Consider the following 20,287-nt stretch of genomic DNA (forward strand, 5'->3'; position numbering starts at 1 on the left):
AGAGTCATACACGCGAAACGTTGGCAAAGTAAAGCATGTGCCTCTGCAGTATACAGACGAACAACTCCTAGACTTCTTGAAAGACGCAGGAGTTATATCGGCACGCAGACAGATAAGGTATTCCCGCCAAGAAGATGGAGCAGTACAGTCACATCCGCTTCACACGGTAATTCTGACTTTCCGAGACGATCGCCCTATTCCAGGAAGAATTTACTTGGGTTTCACCAGTCACCCTGTCGAGGAATACCTGGGACCAGCACTTCGCTGCTATAATTGCCAGAGATTTGGGCACATGGCGAAAACCTGCCGTAGCACACGTCGGTGCAAAATCTGCTCAGAGGATCATGACCACAAGGAGTGCAAGTCAGTTCTTCAACCAAAATGTGCAAACTGTGCGGGGAACCATGCCGCCTCCTTCTCAGGCTGTCCTCAGAAAAAAGCAGCGGCACGAATGCGTCGACATGAGCTCATCCATGGAAGACAACCGCGACGCAATGAACCCGCCCCAAACCTTGAGATTGTTCATCCAGTGCCAGATCACCCACCTCAGCGGGCACCGGAACCACCACAGCCAAGAGCACCAACAAGCTATTCCTCCTCTAGAGAACAACCAACAGGGCAATCAAGAGACCAATCAAGAGGATCACAGTCAAGTTCCCTGTCTTATGCATCAGTGCTACGGAAACCCAGACGACAACAGGCAGAAAGTAATACACAAGAAAGCTCCAGTACTCGCACACATTCCTCTCAGCGACCTTACTCATCTACTGCAGAAGTAACACCAGCTAATAGCGAACATACCACAGCATCGGTGACACAACTGATTTTGCCAATGCTTTTCGCAGCTCTTAAGGCAATCCTATCTGCTCTGCCGGAAGCAAACAACCTACCAGAAGTGAAAGCCTTGTTACCTCTAGAAGCACTATTGTGTCAACAATACGGACCCAAACTGCGGCAGGCACTACATGAATAACCACTACAAAAATGTCTCCATATTTCAGTGGAATGCCAACAGTCTTCGAACGAAGTGTGCTGACTTTCGTAAACTACTTGTGCAATACAACTTCCCAATACTTTGTATTCAAGAGGCGGGCATCAATGACGACTTTCGCCTCTCAAATTATGTGATATACAAGACTTCTCGTCAAGGTGCTGTGAGCAGAGTGCTCCTGTGCGTCAGAAAGGACCTACCATCTTATCAAATTCAGTCCAGTGATTCGGACTTCCCGGAATTCATCGCATGTAAAGAGTCCTTTGGCAAGCTCTGTATAACAGTGATTAATCTATATCTACAACCTTCAAACCGCATTTCAGTAGAAGCGCTAGTGGATATCTTCAAGATAGCTCATTCTAATGTATTTATATGTGGCGACTTCAATGCACACAACATCATCTGGGGCAGTGATCATTGTGATGCACGGGGTAACGTTATAGAGTGCGCCATAGATAAATGCAACTTGACTGTTTTAAACGATGGGTCACCAACATTCCTTCGTGGATATAATTACTCAAGCTGCATAGATGTTACCCTGTGTTCACATGATCTAGTGAATGGTGTGGGATGGACAACAGATATGGAAACGCGCGGAAGTGATCATTTTCCCATCCTTGTTAACCACCCTAGCATGTACTGTGATATCAGGCGTTACAGCAGACTAACCAACTGGCAAGCTTTTCGGTACCGCCTAACGGATCAAATTAATCAACATGCAACAGTGGAAAAATTTACAGAATTTTTGCAGGACAATATGAACATATGCACAAGGAAGGTCCCAATTCCAAAAGATTATGCTGCAGTTGACGGAGAATATGAACACCTAAGAGCCATCCGACGCCGATCCGAAAGAGCTTACCGACGGAGCGGCAGCTTAGAAGCATACAGAAATTCTCAGAAAATACACAATGTAATGCGCAGACGAATGGAAAATCTAGGCAAACGACGCTGGCGCGACTTCTGCGGCACGCTGTCTCCTCACACGGCTGTCCCACGAATTTTTCTAGTAATTCGTTCTTTAAGCGGACCTGTAACACAGAGCTTCCCATTTCGTGCTCTCGCTGTAGCACGGGACACGTGTGAAATAATAGTTGCAGATGAATTTTGTGAGCTTATTTCCAGACCTGCTTTGTCATCGCAATGTGCAGAGTTTGATATTTCAGTAGTGTTGGCTAAGCGCAAAATTACTGCTTGCTACTGGGCCCAACATCCTCAATTAGATCATACTTTCACATTAAGCGAGCTTCAATGTGCAATTGCATCATGTCGCCAAAAGTCCGCTGCTGGGCCGGACGGCATTACGTACAATATGCTAAGAAACCTCGGACCGACAGGTACAAATGCTCTCTTAGACATCTATAATAACTTATGGATAGAGGAAACTGTACCTCACTCTTGGAAAGTCGCTCGAATCATACCAATTTTAAAACCTGGTAAGACGCCCTTGAGCCTTGAATCCTTCCGCCCTGTTAGTTTGACAAGTTGTTTATGCAAAGTAATGGAGAAAATGATTGACGCGCGACTTCAATGGTGGTGTAATGAAACGAATGTGCTGTCCAACTACTTAGTAGGTTTTAGAAAACATAGATGCACAATGGATGCAATATTAGATATAGTAACCTGTGTGGAGCACGAGCGTGCACGTGGGAACATGACTATAGCAGTATTCCTAGACATAAAGAGAGCATTTGACACTGTTAGTCACGTTCATGTTCTGCTAAGCATGTTGGAACTTGGACTGTCTGGCAGGTCCTTGCGATGGATTTCTGAATTTCTATCAGGTCGCAAAATCTTTGTTCAGACGGGTGAAGGAAAGAGTGCTGAACATGTTGTCAAACAGGGAGTACCACAGGGAAGCGTACTCAGCCCCTTCCTTTTTAACTGCGTCATGGCTGATTTACCAGGAAGGCTGCCATCACAATTAAAATTTTCACTGTATGCAGATGATGTGTGTATTTGGACATCTGGGTCTAATGCTCAACTACTTCAAATGGCATTGCAAGACGGCATAAATATAATCAACAAATTTTTGAGAGAGAGAGGAATGGTACTATCACACGCAAAGACAGCTGTATTGCCCTTCACTCGAAGGCAGTTAAAAAATTTCACTCTTAATCTGGAAGGACACCCTCTAATGATTGTCAAACAGCATCGATTTCTAGGCATAATACTTGATAGGCAGCTATCCTGGGCATCCCATATAAAGAAACTCGAAAACGAGGTCAATGCCGTAGTGGCTGTACTTCGCAGACTTGCAGGCACATCATGGGGCGGATCAGTATCGTCCATGCTGACTGTTTACAATGCATTAATACGACAAAAAGTTGCGTATTCCGCGCCCATCTTACACGGACTTTCCCACACTTCAGAAGAGCGACTTCAAAGACTTTTAGCTAGAGGACTACGCCTATGTCTAGGAGTTCCACGAGCGACTTCTAGTTCTCTTGTAATAGCTGAGGCTCGCCAATCACCATTTCCAGTTATGCGAACTACAGAAACATGCCGGCATTATTTCCGTCTTCAAACCCAGCATAAAAACCACCCATTGGCTCTAGACATAATGAAACGAGATAGAAGTTATGTTCATATAGAAATTCAAGAAAATCTTCACATATTGCCAAGAAATGAATTTTGGAACTCAGACATCGAATATCCTCCATGGCTGCTTACAGTTCCAAAAATCGAATTGTCAGTAGATGGGATATTCAGCAAAAGAGACATGTTCATTCGAGCTGCTCAACAACTAGCGCTGTACCAGATATATATGCGGTATTCAGGATACACGCACGTCTATACAGATGGCTCTAGTACAGCAACCTCTTCAACTTCATCATTCATTATACCACACCTCAACAAACAAGAATCATTTAAGTTAACTCGTGCGACTTCGTCTACAACGGCTGAACTGTTCGCAATCCTAGGTGCGATAAAATTTATATTGTCAGTAAGAGATGCGCAAAAATGGGTAATTTTCAGTGATTCACAGGCGGCTCTAACATCACTCTGCAACACAAAGGGGAAAACATTCAGTGACAGTTTAATATATGAAACACTTAAAAACCTCACAAAGGCAAGCGAAGCGAAACATGCAATAGCATTCCAGTGGATACCAGGGCATTGCGACATTCCTGGCAACACAGCAGCCGATGAAGCAGCACGACAAGCACACCTCATAGATGATACATCTCCGCTCCCAATATCAAAGGATGAATTGCGCTGCATTATAAGGACAACGTCGCTCAAAATGTCTAGAAACACTTGGTTTGACCAGAATTCTAAGAGCTCGGACTTATACCATATTGATCCATTTATTGAATTCAAATTTTCATTGTCATTAGATAGAACTATGGAAACCCTTATTCATCGATTAAGGCTAGGCACTGCCTACACAAAGCATTTCTTACACAGAATTGACCGTGCGGAAACCCCCGAATGTGGTTGTGGATTTGTAGACGAAGATATATATCACCTCCTTCTAGATTGCCCACATCACGACACACCAAGAAGCCGACTTAAATCAGCGCTAATTAAATTAGACCGCAGACCTTTCAGTTTAAGGAAAATTTTGGGCCCTTGGCCAACAACGGCCTTGCAGAAGAGTGCTTTAAAAGCACTAAAGAGTTTTCTTGAAGACAGCGGCATTGCTGGAAGTTATTAGCGCTTTCCTTGTTCTCTTCATTTCATTGTCACTGTGTATATCCATCTGTTTATGAATTATGTTATGTTGGCTGTTCTGTTGTGACTGTATGTGATAATGCATTTACATAATGTATGTACCACCCGCTGACTAGACAATGTGTTGTTAGACGGAAATATCTTTTGTACTTTTGAGACTTTCATCTACATAAGTGTGGAGACATATACATTGTATTTTGTATGTTCCTTACGTCATAGTGTTCCTGTGGAAACGCTGCGTGATAAGTCATGGTGCTTGTGTGAAAAGACTATTTGATATGTAACCTTGAACCTTGTACGATATGTGACGGAACCACTCAAGAGATGAGGAGTAGCCGGCGCCTTAAATTGTGCGCCAACATCTCCTTATATCATATCAATTAAAAAAAAAAAAAAAACTTAATTCCCCGAAATAATGCAAATGAAAATATTGAAAGCGTTCCGTACGCAGCCGAAACAAATTTACCGTGCATCGCCACAGTCCATTTAGAAGAAGTAAAGACTTCGTTAAGTCCAATGATGCCGGAACCGCTGAGCTCACGGAACCGATACATGTTAAGTTATGCCTCAGTAAAATAGAATAAGAACACAAATGGTAATCAAAGAAGAAAAGCCCGCGAGAGGCGAGAATTCCGGCATTCGAAACGAAGCACCGGTGCGGCGGCAGACTTACACATACGCATATACTGGGATTCCGCATCGAGAGCAGTCGATCATGGCGCGCGTGGTTCCGCTTTCTGACGCAGGGAGGCGCCGGCGCTGAGTCGATCATCGCTCAAAAGACGCCGCCGCGCGGCCACTAGCCAAAAGTGCATGCGACAGCGAGCCGGTGGGAGTGTTGCTCTTTAAGTTCCCTCCCACATTGGCTAGCGGACCACCATGCCATCGCTCTCTCTCTCTCACCTCTCTCTCGCTCTCTCTGAATTTAGTTTACATGGTGAGCACCAACGGGCACATGAGAGAGCAGCCACAAGGTGGCACCAAACTCACAAGATGCACTGCATGCAATTGTACGCGCAGCATACGCTGCTGCTATTCCGAATTATTAGAAGAGTCAACGAAAAGTATCGAATCATTGAAACCAGTTTACTCTGGCATGCATAGATACAAATGGGACAACCGTGCGGCGATGTACGTTTTTGCGACACCCAGGACACCGTGTGATTTATAAAATTTCCCCATAAGTATTTAGCAGTGTTGTGAATTCATGGCGTCAAAGCGAATGAGTACAAGAAATTCACGTCTGGCGTTGTTTACCCAGGTCTTGTCGCTAAGAGGGTCTATTCTGCTATACAGAATGCTGGTTTGCTACTGAAGCTTAACGTTCTTCATGTGGTGTTCCTTCAATTAACGGCGAAATGCGCATCTGAGCCCTGCATGGAAATTTTGAGATCTGCGCTTTTTGATTAAAGCACACAGTCTTATTTTATTAGCCGCAACTCCCAACTCGTTTCAACCATGGTGCAATTTAATCGTTACATATATTGTGGGCAAAATTTAGCTATAAGCCAAACATGTACTAAATGCGGCAATGTGGGCGGGGGGGGGGGGGGGGGTGCATCCGATTTCTATCACTTTTTTATGTGTGCTTCGTCTCTGATACATGTGTCATACTGACCTTCGGGCATCTTGTATGATGGACACCACATTGGCTGTTGTGTCTCGTGCGCATGCAGCTTGTCATGTGTCAATTTACCTAATCAGTACACCTGTTATTACTGGACCACATCGTGGCCTCGTGTGTACACGTTCGAAACTCAGTTTACGTGTATGTCTGGATTTAGTACAGTCGTTGGTGGTGTAACCTGTCCTCGTCTTTTTTCGCTGTATAGTCTGTTTATGACTATATAGAAGCCCCAATTATGCTTTAGTTAGCTGACTTCACTCTAGATGTTCCGAACATGGGACGTTTCTTTTACAATCCTTTTTATTGTTGTTTATTTATGGAAAAAAGGAGTAGCCATCACCATTATGAAGATGACTAAATCTATTTCTTATTGTCATTTCGACAAGAAAAGCAGATATAGGCAACTTCCACATAACGCAAACAACCGATACAAAAAAGCCTATTTCGCAGGCAACCATTCACATTTGACTTGGGTATGATTTCTTGAATGGTAAATAGGCGTTCCCGTTGAAAACCGTTAACAAGTTAATGGACAGCCAACAATGGGGGTATATAAATATAGCGCTACACGCTTTTTCGCCCCACAGAAAACTCTCACAGAAACGAAGGCAGTATTTTGGGCTCGTTGGGCTGGCGTACCATGATCCTATAGCATTAAAGACGCATACCCCTAAAGAAACGCAACATTAAAGAGGCAATGACCGATATAAAAAAAAACAGCACACGGCGCTAACTTCGACCTGAACGGTTAGATTTCAAGAGATAGAAGTTAGCGCGATGTGCTTTTCGGTCTAATGTTTGTCGTGGCATTTTAGCGCTATACTTTTTTGGTTGTACGAAATACAAATAAGTCAAAAAGTGAGGAAAAGCTTCCAAGAAACAGGCACCTAGTAGACACCTTTGCCAAGCAGATGACACAAGAATACGGCATCATCGACAGAGATTGCGCAAGTATTTCCCGCATTGTTTAAGGTAGCTAATGTAGAGAACTTGTTTCAGCAAGTTCAACCATTCCACAGCTGCGAATCGCAGCGGTATATACCCAGAGGCTGATCGTAGACGCGAAATTGCGGCACACAGCCTACAACTTCCGCGCCCGGTCACGGACGACTCGGAATACACCCACCCCGAAAAGGCCAAGTCAACCAGGAAACGAATGAAGGTAGCGGTTGAGCGGCCGTCGATATTTCAAAGTCGCCGGTAGAGTTTGGCGACTGCGAAGCCTCGAACGTCAACGCGCCGCTCATTTTTCAAGTCGCGCTCGCGCGTATACCGATTCGAATATGCGCTGCCGCGGTCATGGCGGTGCCTGAACGAACCGTGGTGTTTGTCCAATGGGAGGTGTCCTCCAAGAGGGCGCGAAGACACGGGTCCTGCGCGCGTGGTTACCGCGTTCACGCGTACATAACTGGACAATTTTAAAAAGCAACACCGAATCAGCTTAGATTAGAAAGTCGTCATTTCAAAGCTTCGTTTCCATTAAGTTGGCGTCGAAAAGGTTGATTATATGCACGCAGGATATGAAGGCCAATTTTCGTGTCTTTTAGGAAAGAAAGAGAAAAGCAGAAGGCAGGGAGGTTAACCAGAACAACGTCCGGTTGGCTACACTACACCGGGGGAGTGGGAAAGGGGAAAACAAAGATGACAGCGAGAGAGAGGAGGAAAGGAAAGAAGGAAATTAGCGGTGAGTTCGCTGACGCTTGTAGTCTAATAGTTACTGCACTAATAGTCACAGACGTTCACACAAGCCCGTCGTCCTCAAGAAGCACAAAAGTGCCGTCACCACTTTATAGGCCGACGAACGATGGGGGCGGTGTTCCAGCAGCGCCTGCACGGAAAGCGGCCGATTGTCCAGTTTTTGGCGATCGTTAGAAAGTTCTTGTCTGCACGCCTCTTAAATTTCAGTCGAAAGCCGCAGCGCCTGTACGTGACCATAAGATCCTAAATTCATTTTTATTCTTCCTTTTCTTTCTTTCTTCATTTGTGCGGGTGCGGGCGTGTCTGTGTGTGTGTCTTCCATGTTTGCAAACAAAACTTGTCTAAAAACTTGCTATATTGAGCATTCCGTTCCTTTAGACAGCTTTACGGTTCTTCGTAAGCAACAAAGAAATGCCCTAGTTCCCAGCAGAAAATGTCACAATAAATGACGCTACGGCCAACCTAGCGCGGGTAATCTGGCGCGACCTGTCTTTCATTTTCGCGTCTCTTATGGTTTCAAGAGCTTCCGACAACATAAGATTCCCGCATTGTTTCTGAAAAAAAAAAACGTAATTTGTTCATGCAGCCTAGATATACACTCATCCTTAATGTCTATTTAAATGAGCTGTTGTGTTCATAGGAGGTTAAGGGCGGTTCATAACGTTGAGGGATAAGAAAAGAGAAGATTGGGTGAGGGAACAAACGCGAGTTAATAACATCTTAGTTGAAATTTAAAAAACGAAATGGGAATGGGCAGGACATGTAATGAGGAGGGAAGATAACCGATGGTCATTAAGGGTTACGGACTGGATCTCAAGGGAAGGGAAGCGTAGCAGGGGGCGGTAGAAAGTTAGGTGGGCGGATGAGATTAAGAAGTTTGCTGGGACGGCATGGCCACAATTAGTACATGACCGGGGTTGTTGGAGAAGTATGGGAGAGTCCTTTGCCCTGCAGTGGGCGTAACCAGGCTGATGATGGTGATGATGAGATGAGCTGTAATGAAATAAAAACGTGGAGGCAAGCCGAACAGCGCAACGAGTGGTGTCAATCGCTATCATGCGCTTGCGCTGTTTGCACGCCATATGCAAGAATCAACAAAGGATGGCTCGTGTAGCTCGTTTCGCGTGCCCTGATGATCATCATTTCAGTGCACAACAGCGGCTTCGGCTCTGCAGTAACGCTTCTTTACAATGGTCAAATTTAAAATACTTAACGACCTTTTTTAACGAAAGTGACACTGAACATGTCGAGTATGACGTAGAGTACCACATGGATAAAATTCTTGCACCTTTCTTTCCTGTAATTTTCTGATATTTGATTGAATTGATTGATTTACTCTTTTTTCATAGGAAAACCTTTATAGCCTACCGTCTTGTTGCTGTTTTTTTTTATTAACAGGCTGTTAACTCTAAAAGTAAAATTGCGTGTGTGTGCTTGCTATAGTGTGGGTTAGTCTGCGCGTAAGAAGTATGTGTCTGTCCTCGCTTCGTTAAGCTTGATAAGGCTATATTACTTGTATTGCAAATCCTTCTTGACTACTTTTATTTACAATAAATTCTCATTGATTTTCTTGCACCTTTCACAATCCCTTGCATTGTACATCAATATTTCCATTAAAACAAGGTTCTGAACCCTTCACAAAGCACTGCATGCCGCCCTCGGAAGTACGCTACGGCCGAGGATTCTCGCCAAACGAGAAACGAGGTGCGACGTGCGAAGTGACGGGAGCAAGGTGTTCCACCGCGAGTGCCGCTTTCCCCTGCGGAGAGGACGCAGCGTGAAGTCGAAGAGAAACGTCGTTGGCGCGAGTCGCAGCCCGCTATGCGAGCGCGCTAAGCCGCAGCGAAGCGTCGAAAACGAGCCGAAGACGCCGAACTGCGAAAGCAGCAACGCTACGATGAGAGACGGCAACGTAGAGAGGAGGCCGAAGCTCGCTGACAACGGCTTGCGAGGCGTGTACTTCACACTGCGGCATTTTATGCCCTGCAAGGCGTCTGACCCCTCCGATCGTACAACTTAGTGCATCACCATCTGTGCAGCAGGCATTGGCCTTCCTTTGTAACAGGAGCGTAGCATGCTGCCGAGTTTGTTATTTCTTATCCTTCAAATATTTCTGTTACCGCATACAGAAATCCACTCCTGCCTCGGCCACATGTTGGCCTGCAGTACATTGTAAATAAAACATACATAAAGATGCATTTTTCTTTCCTATATTGACAGTACAGGAACGTTTCCGAAAGGTCCTTTTCCTCACGCGATCATCCTTTCGTCCTCGACAAACTTACTTCTTCTAGAAATGCTCACAGTTTAATAACTTCGAACGTTGCAAATTTCATGCAAGTAATTGGGCACCAGCCGGCCACTGTGCTAAATAAAGATTTTAAAAAATTTTGGCACACAGTGTTCGGCACCCATAACCACGTAATTGTAGAGGCCGGAGCTCAAAGAGCATCGCGTTTTAAAGAAGGCCCTCAGGCATATCCCTCGAACGAATTATCTGCACACAGCACTCGATCCCATGGCCAAAGAACGAGAGACAACGGGGCACCGAGTTCTCCAAACGCCGTGCCATCAAGTAGTCACGTGGCAGAGGTCGATGGCTCGCGCGGCAGCTGCCATTGCGGTCGCCCGGAGCGGATCGCGGAAGTCGCAAAACTCGCCGCGAAATAATTTTCGGGATTGATGACAGCGAACCTCGCCACTCCGCTAGACCCGAACCCATAAAACAAAACACCTATTTGTTTTACAGGCAGGTGCGTTCTCCTCGAAGGAGCGTACGTAAAAGTTACGAGTGTAGCGCGTCTGCATATATATGTGCTGCATGTAGTACTATTGGTGGCCTTCGGGCGACACATTTTTCTCGCGTTTTCGCTAGCTGAAACCATATATATCCTAGGCCAGGTTTCCCAGCTGTAAACGTCAGTATGATTAAATGGTTCGTCCCGATAATGTGGCTGTAGCGGGGCAGGTGCTGTCCCGTGGCCGCCACCGGTCGCTTTTTGTCGGGGTCTTCGCTTTGTTTCAAGAGCGAAATGCGCCTGTGCTGACGCCTGAGAATGAACTGTTGTTGTGCGTTTGCAGTCACGTTGAGAACACCGTATGGCATTCCTAGCAGCCAAAGCAGCAAAACAAATGGTACCTTGGAATTCGGCTTTTACATGCTGTGCAAAATATCAGCCTGTACGTAATCAATGTCTTGCCTATTTTGACCAGCGTCTGTTTGTCCCTGCTTGTGAAATATAGGATAAAGATAAAGGATAAACTTGAGAGTAACGCGAAACGCGAAGACTGCGCAGAAATCCCATGTGGTTTTCAAAGAGAAACCTTTGCTTTCGAAGACTAATTCATCCTATAGTTTCGGAATCAAAACCGGGAACAACGATTTTCCCTGCCTACGAAAGGCATGTTAGAATTCTTTCTAAACGTTCCGATGTCCTCATAAGTTTCCCCACAAATCGTTTTCTCGCATCTGTGTGGAAAGTGTTCTGCAGCGTCATTGTTCTCTTTGATTCATAAAGTTCCCGTCGTTACCGTTACGACAGCAAACGGCCCGCTGAAAAAAGCACCGCAAGGAGAGTTGCTCGGCGTATAAACTTTTCCTTTCTTGATGTAGGCAGTCAGTCTAGTTACCGATAGTAGCTCCGCTTTCTTCTTTCTTTCTTTTCTGCTATCTCTTTATACTTTTGGACGCAGCTACGCGGGTCACGTCACAGCCTCGCTTACTTGCACCCCTTCAAATGCGCGGATTGCTGACGGATGGCGACACCAAAGGCCCCCAGGTATCACGTAGACAAACGCGCCGCGCCATGGAGTCGCTGTAGCCAACGTTGTCGTCCTTAGTCGCACTTTCGCGTCAATGCGGAAAGCGCGTTCCGTATCGGCCCGCTGGGAGTCCTGCTCCGCGCAGCGACCCCTCCGGGAGGATTACGCTATCTGCGACGGCCGCTCAGCGGAAGAGCGTAAATCTGGCAAGTTCGACACGCGCACCGCACTCCGGTCGGTCCTTCGCGGTGACATTACTGGAGCGTGGCACGCAAGGACATTAAGAGGGCACACCACCTCGCCTCGGATGCCTCGGTTGAGCTATCGTTCACGTTGCGAAGGGGTTTTTCACTGCAGGCCGAGAGAGATTCCGAGGGTGCTTTGCCGGAACGGCCCGGACCATCTGTCTCCACTAGGCGGAATCGATTCGCGGAAACGGTCGTGGTTATAAATTTTCATTGCGGGTGAATCGTTCCGGGCAGCGCCCTTGAGTAATGCCCCCTGTGCGCATGTTTTCGTTTGTTTGTTTGTTTGTTTGTTGTTGTTGTTGTTTTGTGTTTCTGCAAGTTGGTTGAGGTTTCAGAATAATCGTTCATCTGCTTATTTAACGCTCAAAATAGCGACATGATACCCATGTTTCGTATCGATGGCGCATTCTTTCTGGAGTATCAATAACGAAAATATGCGGAATTCCGACAATGTGTTGTTGGATTTTGCAATGAGAATAATTTATCGCATTAGCCTTATGACCATAGGGAATTCTTTTTTGCAGCTTACCACTGTTAGCGCAAACGACTGCCTCGTGAAACTGCCGAAACTGTAAATTGCTTCTTAAATTTTGTTTGCTTAACTTACACTATATTTATCTGAAAGTTCAACTTGGCTTTCTCGTAAATTCTGCAATTATCTTTTCAAATATCTCGGCCGTGCTCTAATGCTCGGACTTTTAATTGTAACGCGCATGCGAATGCCTCAACGCTGGCGAACACTCCCACCAGAGTAATTGCGGTGGCTGTTCACATGGTTCTTGACAAATTAAAACGGTTTCAAATATGCACGCTTCATAGCCAATCCTCCAGAGCGGGTAAGAACTATTGTTTAGAAAATGAACAAATAACGTCATTTCTAACAAAGATGTATTCTGAGGCAACAACAACAAAAAGCTACTGAATACAATAACAGATAACTATACTATACGTGCGTATAACGGGACATTGCACTAGCGCGTAAAAAAGGACACGAACAGGAACATGACAAAGACACATCGAACGCTAGACATCAACGAGCTTTATTCTCAGGAGGATACAAGTATATAGGGATAAAAGTAGGCGTGTTACATGATCAATCCCAGATGCGTGTGCGCTGTGGCACCCTATTGTGCAAGAATTTTATTTCCTTTGCTGTCAAACATAAGTTAGGTTTGCTGAGGAAGAGCGTGAAATCCTTGAGGCATTCCTTACTCATCGGAAAAAACAGGCCTGCATCAGCAAACCTAACTTATCTTTGACAGCAAAGGAAGCGAAATTCTTGCGCTTAGGGTGCAACGCTGTAAAATAATTTACATCGTTAAAAGTGAAAAAGGGTGTAAATGTGCACATAACTCACACCCTTCGGGTGTCCGTTATATAAATAACACCTTAAAGGTGTCAGGTATAGACACATTTACACCCTTTTTAACTTTTAAGGGTGTAAATTATTTTACAGTGCACTGCGCATGCGCTTCAGGAATTGAACATGCAGCACGCGTCCTTTTTTCCCAAATATTTGTATCCTCCTGAGAATAAAGCCAGTTGATGTCTAGCGTTCGGTCCATCTTTTTCATGTTCCTGTTCCTGTCCTTCTTTAGGCGCTAGTGCAATGTCCCCTTATCCGAATAACCATCAACTAGCCCAGCTTTCCACCTTAAATAAAAAATTACACGTGCTGCTTGCGATACTACGGTTTGATATCATGGGTGAACTGATGACAATATACAGACTTTGCTGAAATAAATCATCGAGTAAACTGAGCGAACCTGAAAAAAAAGAAAGCTGTCGAGGACTCGAGGTTCGATTTTATACACCATGACCTCGTTTTCTTCATAAAACACCAAAACTTATTTAATAAAAGTGCTAGGACAGTTTCCTCTGGCTTTCGTTAAATTACCCGGACGAACACTTTTAGACAGTGGCACCTCTGGTGGCTGATGAGTCACTCCATTTCGCGCGTGTAAGGTGGAGTCCTTTCTGTACACTGACAGCGACCATGACAAGCAATGTGGCCGTAGCTGTTATACGTATTATGGCCGGCAAACTGCGTCAAGACTGTAGAGCATCACAGCGTGTACCTGGTTGACGGCGAACTCAGCTCGAAAGGAATACTGTGTAGCCGACATACAGCGTGGAACTTCGTTTCTTGACACTGGTTATATTAGTTCATTTGTGTGAACGCAAACTAGATGTCCTACAAGAGAGGGAAATTGCGATAACAAGTTTTTTTTTTTTACTCTTGATGTAATAAAGCCGCACAAACAGGAATGCATGTCTTAATGAATTATAAATAAATGAACACAGCGTTTATTAACACAAGCCTGGCTATAGGGCCTTTGTCCAAGTGTGAAGGTGTGGGTAGAAGAGAAAAGGAGAGGTTTGGGACAGCGTGCGACTCAAGGGGAGTAAAACTGATTAAGAAGACACATACCTTAAACTGAATCATAATAATAAACAAGAATTGAAAGCCGATAGGCAGGGGAGCTACCGAGCTCACCCATCATCATCATCTTCATCATCATGAGCCTATTTTATGTCCACTGCAAGACGAAGCCCTCTCCTTATGATCTCCAATTACCCCTGTCCTGCGCCAGCCGATTCCACCTAGCACCCACGAATTTCCTAATTTCATCGCTCCACCTAGTGTTAAGCCGTCCTCGAATGCGTTTCCCTTCTCTTGGTACACATTCGGTAACCCATTTTCACTAATATGCGGTCTACCACCCGCCCTCGTCCACCCATCGCAAAGCACGGGCTACAAATAGCAGTTCGCGTCCAGAGTCGCGCGAACCGTGCGTCTCACTGTGTGCGTGCTGCTCCCGCGATCACCCACGTGCGCTGGAATCCATCCCTTTGTAATGTACAACGCCTCATTGCTCAAATGCCTCCGGGCAAACAGGCAGACTACACTGGACCGTCGGCAAACAACAGAGGAGCAAAAGACCCGAGACAGGCGAGCCAGAAAGACCGCTAGCACACAAACGACTTCCAAGACCACCATCACAACGAGGGGGGCAACCCAACCAAGCAGACTGCCAACCTTTACTCTTCCTCCCTCCCCCGCCTCCAGCCTTCCAATCTTCAAGCTTCTGCTCTCCCGTCACATAAATGAAGCAAACAGTGAGAGAGCGGCTCACTAGCTGGCTACAGGGACACCTCAGTGCACACACACGTACGCACTCGGACGCCGCCAGGACCCTCTGGCGCGTCGTTCCTGCGCTTCTTCGCCACCCAGCCACCACAGCGTCCCTCGCGATTTCCCCGTGTCTCTTTTTTTTTTCCTTGTCTTTCGAGCCGATTTCGCGTCTCTGCCTGAGTTTTAGCCGAGTCCGTTTACGGCTCGCCAGGCCTCACCCTCGCCGGCTCGGCGGGGGACCGACGTGGTGTCTCCTTTGTCACGCGCAAGAATGCTGCCGCCGCCTCCCCGCCGCCAGCTTGAGCCGTGAGCCGTCCGGCGACTGGGCATGCAAGCCAGAAAACAAACTATACAAGACCGCAGCCTCAGCTCGGAATCGGCAAAGGACGGAGACGACGACGACGGCGAGCAGCCATCCTACACCGCCGCGCGTCCTCCTCCCCGAGATGGCAAGACGTTTTGTGGCATATAGTGGCGTCGACCGGTGTGGGCCTTCGCAAGTTACCGCAGGCCTGATGACCGTTTGCTTCTTCTTGTTCCCACTGCCGAGTTTTCATTATTATGTTTACCCTCTCCTTTTCCCAATCTCTGCCACACCTTCGAAGGAAGCGTTGCAAGCCTGCACGAAACAAGCGTCGCACAGCAGCAGAATTCTCCACTGATTGAGACAAACACAAAGGAAACAAAACAGTTCGTATGAAAGAGCCGATGTTCATGGCGCCTATTCCTGAGTTTTTATTTTAAGGGACAAACGAAATGCCCTTTTTTTCGCCCACCTCTAATACACCTTATACGAGGAGGCGAACCGATGAGTACGCGCTACAGGAAAAACCACCTTGCAGGCGCTACACGCTCCTGCAGATCGAGAGAGCAGAGAGAAAAAAAAAGAACCCGAGAGCACCGAAAAAATAGATCTCGCTGTCACGCCTCAGATGACGCGCTGCTCGTTTGGGCTGTCACCCTAAAGCTTCCTCCTTGCAACCACCGCCAGCGCCACCTAGCGGCGACCACTTTTCCGATCTACCAGTTCCTTCGTCTGCGGTGCGCCCTCCCAACGTATACTCCCGCGCGGGCGGAGAGCGTCGTGAAATCGGCGCTGGCTCCTCGGAGATGCAAAGCGTGACAGGGGGAGCCGGACGGAAGGTGCGGCGCATTTTTGCTCCCCGTGGTTTCCGACCGCCCGCACGAACGAACAGAAACTCGAGGCAGAGCGGCGGCTCAACAATGGCGGCCTAATCAAACAGACCAATGAGGTGTGCACACCTACCGCTGGCATCGCCACCAGGGGTCGCCACTGCTCCTCTGCGCGGTGTGTCCGCCCGTGTCGCTCGCTTTTTCCCAAGTTGGCGGCACTCTCTTGCACTTATTGTGTTCAAATTTGTGTTTGAAGTATCGCTCTCCACTCTGCCGGCAGCCCTGCGCTGTACGGGAGCACGTAGCCTCGCTGACCTGACCGCGGTGTTTGTCGTCCCAGAGTCTGGTGTGTAGACGATCCGGTAATTTAATAGAATACGGGAACATGCGCGTCGCGAATTCCCTTGCGGGCAGCTTTATCGAGTGCGGTTATCTGCCCATGGAAAGCGGTCCCCGCTGAGAGCCGGAGGTGACAGTCGATCGTTATCTTCTCTCCTGCGGAAGCCAATGTTCCGACCTCGCTGGGCTCGGACCTCGTTGAGGAATAGCCGCCGCTACGAGCTGCACGAGAAGCGACGGGGCAGAGAGCGGCTTGACAGTTAAATATCTTCTGGTGTATCCTTCTTAGCGCGTTCTTTGTTGTGCGACAAGGGAGGTGAGCTTAGAAGTGGAATGGTATGGGGAGGGGAGATGCTGCTTCTCGATGACTTTTAGCAAGAGATATATACTTTGTAGCGTGGCGCTGCTCACAGCGTGCGGGCGCGGCGCGAACAAACGTCGCATCGTTCACGACGGCGTGTTTCAGCCGCATTCGTGTGTGAAAATTGGCGCCGCGGTGGCACCTTCCCGGCTCTGAAGGAGCTACGAGGCGTTCGAAGCCAACCGACGCATCAGGCGAAAGTACAAGCGGACAGAAACAGACCACATGCCTCATCATAACGTACTGGAGCCGACTTCTACGCGTTCCCAGAGTCGACGCGTCAATGTTGAGACAAAGAAATAATAAAATAAGGCGCCGGATTTTACGGGCCACAATCTCGCCTCGCCAGTCGAGCTGTCTCGTTTTTTTGTTGTTTTCTTTCTTTTAATGCGATTTCGGACTCTTCCCCTCTTTCTCGTTCGCTTCTGCGTTTGTGGTCGTGTGTTTAATGGCAAATTACTGTGCGGGTATCGTAGCGATCCGTGTTGGGAGAAAGTGGGCATATGTTGCCGGCAGGTTTCTTAAGTACAGAGTGTCCGTATCGGTCAAGTTCGCGGGCGAGAAAGACCGGAGGCCGGTTGAGAGGGTATCGAGTTGTGACTTGACAGCGTGTGTTGTTTATATGTCTAGACGCTGTGCATCGAGTTTTCCAATGAACGGATAATTCCTCAAACAAGAAATGTCACATTACGGTCCGATTAACTGAGCCAAAATAAGATGGAATAGGAATTCCTTTTTGCCCTCACCATTTTATGCGCATCGATAAAACCTGAGAGTGAAATCTTTCGCATGAATCAGCTTCTTCTGTGTCTATAGGCGTGTTCGTGTGGGCGAGGTGGGGGGAGGGGTAGCCGACGTACAGAAATACGGGACCTGATATGATTCTAATCTTTTATGGCCGCTATGCATCATGAAACGACATTAGTAATTTTGAATATTTCGCAGTGGTATATTTGCAGTCGTCCTGTAAATATGCGGAGCAAAACGCTCCTTGCTTTTCTTCGCTTGAACTTGCACAGACTGTTTGGTATAGTGGGCACAATGTAAATTGTCCAAGAAAGGTTATCTATTTCCCAGCTAAATTCAGTTAACTAGTTAACCCCTTGTCATTCCCCGTTTCTCTGTGACGAAGCTGCTCGTCAGGCCCGTGTATGGAGCTCGCTGGCAAACGACATTCTACAAGACCTGGACATTCATTCGAAGGACATTTTTGTGCATCCCCACTTGCGCATTTCTAACATGTATTCGCATGTCCTTTTAATTAGTCTACTCAGACTCGGTCGTCCACTTGTTAAGTTGCTTCGGACGCACTACCGTCGTAGCAGAAGAATCTTTAATATACATTGCATACGCAAGCCCCCATGTGACGTACCACTTGACCATCTGACGTATTTGTGGTTACCCGTTTTCGCTTCGCTCACTGATAGGTGTAACAGATAAAAACTGCGCCCTTCAACACTACTAGTATTTTGTTTAGCTATCCAGCTTGGAAAACTTATGTTGTTGGTTTGTTTAAACTTACTGGGGCTGGCTATGGCTCTCTGCATAGGGGCTGTGGCTTAATTTACTACACCGCCTGGCGTCGTCAGCTTAATTGTACGAATATGTATGCTAGCTTCTTTAGTGCAAGCAAACCATTTAACACGTTCCCTATATAGGGCCAATAAGCTATGCCTCTCAGTATTATCGCGAGCGGGAATGAACGTCATTGTGCAACACAAGCTCACGGGACGTCATCAAGTTAGCGCTGGCGTATTCAGAGCTTCCCTAACAAGACGTAACGGATCAACAAAAGACGAAACGATCTCAGCAGCCGGAAGCCCAAAGAAACCTGCATAGCTCAGAAGCGGCGAAGGGAGCCAATCTAAAGATAAGTTAGAGGCAGGGATCGAAGAGAGCAGCGCACCCCCGCGGCAAGCTGGTAAACGAAGTCGGGGGACCTTGTTAGGCGCCACAAAGGACTGCTTCATTTCCGTGAGGGCATTAACGTCAAAACTGTCATGTCCGCCGACGAGCGGTGCACGAGACCCGGCACCGCTCTCCCCCGCCAGCCCCCTCCTCCCATCCTCCTCAATCTTCTCACGCGCCCGTTGATCCGCTCGCCTCTTCTCGTGTTTTCTCGTCGCGTCCCCCTCGTGCTGCTTACATCTATCTGGCCTGTCCTCTCGATACGACGCCTGTGCAAAGCCTTGTTGTCTGCTGCTACGTAGTGCGCCTATTTGCTTGTTTTTATTTCCCTGCCTTCTATACCATTCGATTCACGCAAGACCGTGCGTCGCCTCGGAGGTATAGGTATACCAGGCGCCCCTTTTTTGTTCACCAGTTGGCTGCAATGGCAATTGTATAGGTGCCCAGGTGCGCGGCGAACTGATGTGTGGATCCACGCAGCCCACGTGTCACTCTGCTGCCTAATAGGTCAAACGTTTTCCTGCGCTGATGTCCCGCTTGTCAAAGTTCTTTAACAGGCGACGCAAGCACTGGTAACGCACTACTTGGTTCCGCGTACGATGGCTCCTGCTCCATGCCTATAGAAGTGGCTCGCCCAACGTTGAACAGAACTGGCTGCAGAGCGAAACCGTAGTCGACGAAGACATCGGTCGAGTGCGGCGCACTATTCCATGCACCACACTGCTTCACTTCGCGCGTTTCGCCTGCACGGCCTATGCATCATTGAGGTTTGTTCACGATGCACGGAACTAGAGAGACGATGATGGCGATGTCGCTTGGAGTGTGTGCACGTGCGTGCTCCGAGGCTGACGACGCCGCACGACCGGCACGGTCTTTTCTCTTTCTCGCACCCATCACGAGCGCCCTCAGCCTCATCGCTCTCTCTCTCTACATATATATATATATATGTATATATATATATATATATATATATATATATATATATATATATATATATATATATATATATATATATGTGTGTGTGTGTGTGTGTGTGTGTGTGTGTGTGTGTGTGTGTGTGTGTGTGTGTGTGTGTGTGTGTGTGTGTGTGTGTGTACACGTCCCTGCTCCTGCTCGGTGTCTAGTCGTGCCTCTCTGCTTCGCTACGTTGGCCTCCTCTGGAAGGAAAGAGATTTCGTCCCCTTATCGGCGTAACGCAACCACTGCGGCGAATCGCCGCGCAGTCAGGATGCAAGGCTCGCGGAACGACGAACGTCGGATTAGCATCACGCCAAATGGCGGCTTCTCGCGGGGAAACAGGCATTCCGCGGCGAAGGCCCTGTTTTCCTCCCATGTGTACTTGGGCCGAGCGCCGACTAACGACTCAGCTTGGCTCGACTTGCCTTGGCGCAAGCTGAGGGAAATA

The sequence above is a fragment of the Dermacentor albipictus genome, chromosome 10 (assembly GCF_038994185.2).
Source record: "Dermacentor albipictus isolate Rhodes 1998 colony chromosome 10, USDA_Dalb.pri_finalv2, whole genome shotgun sequence".
In the NCBI taxonomy this organism is placed as follows: domain Eukaryota; kingdom Metazoa; phylum Arthropoda; class Arachnida; order Ixodida; family Ixodidae; genus Dermacentor; species Dermacentor albipictus.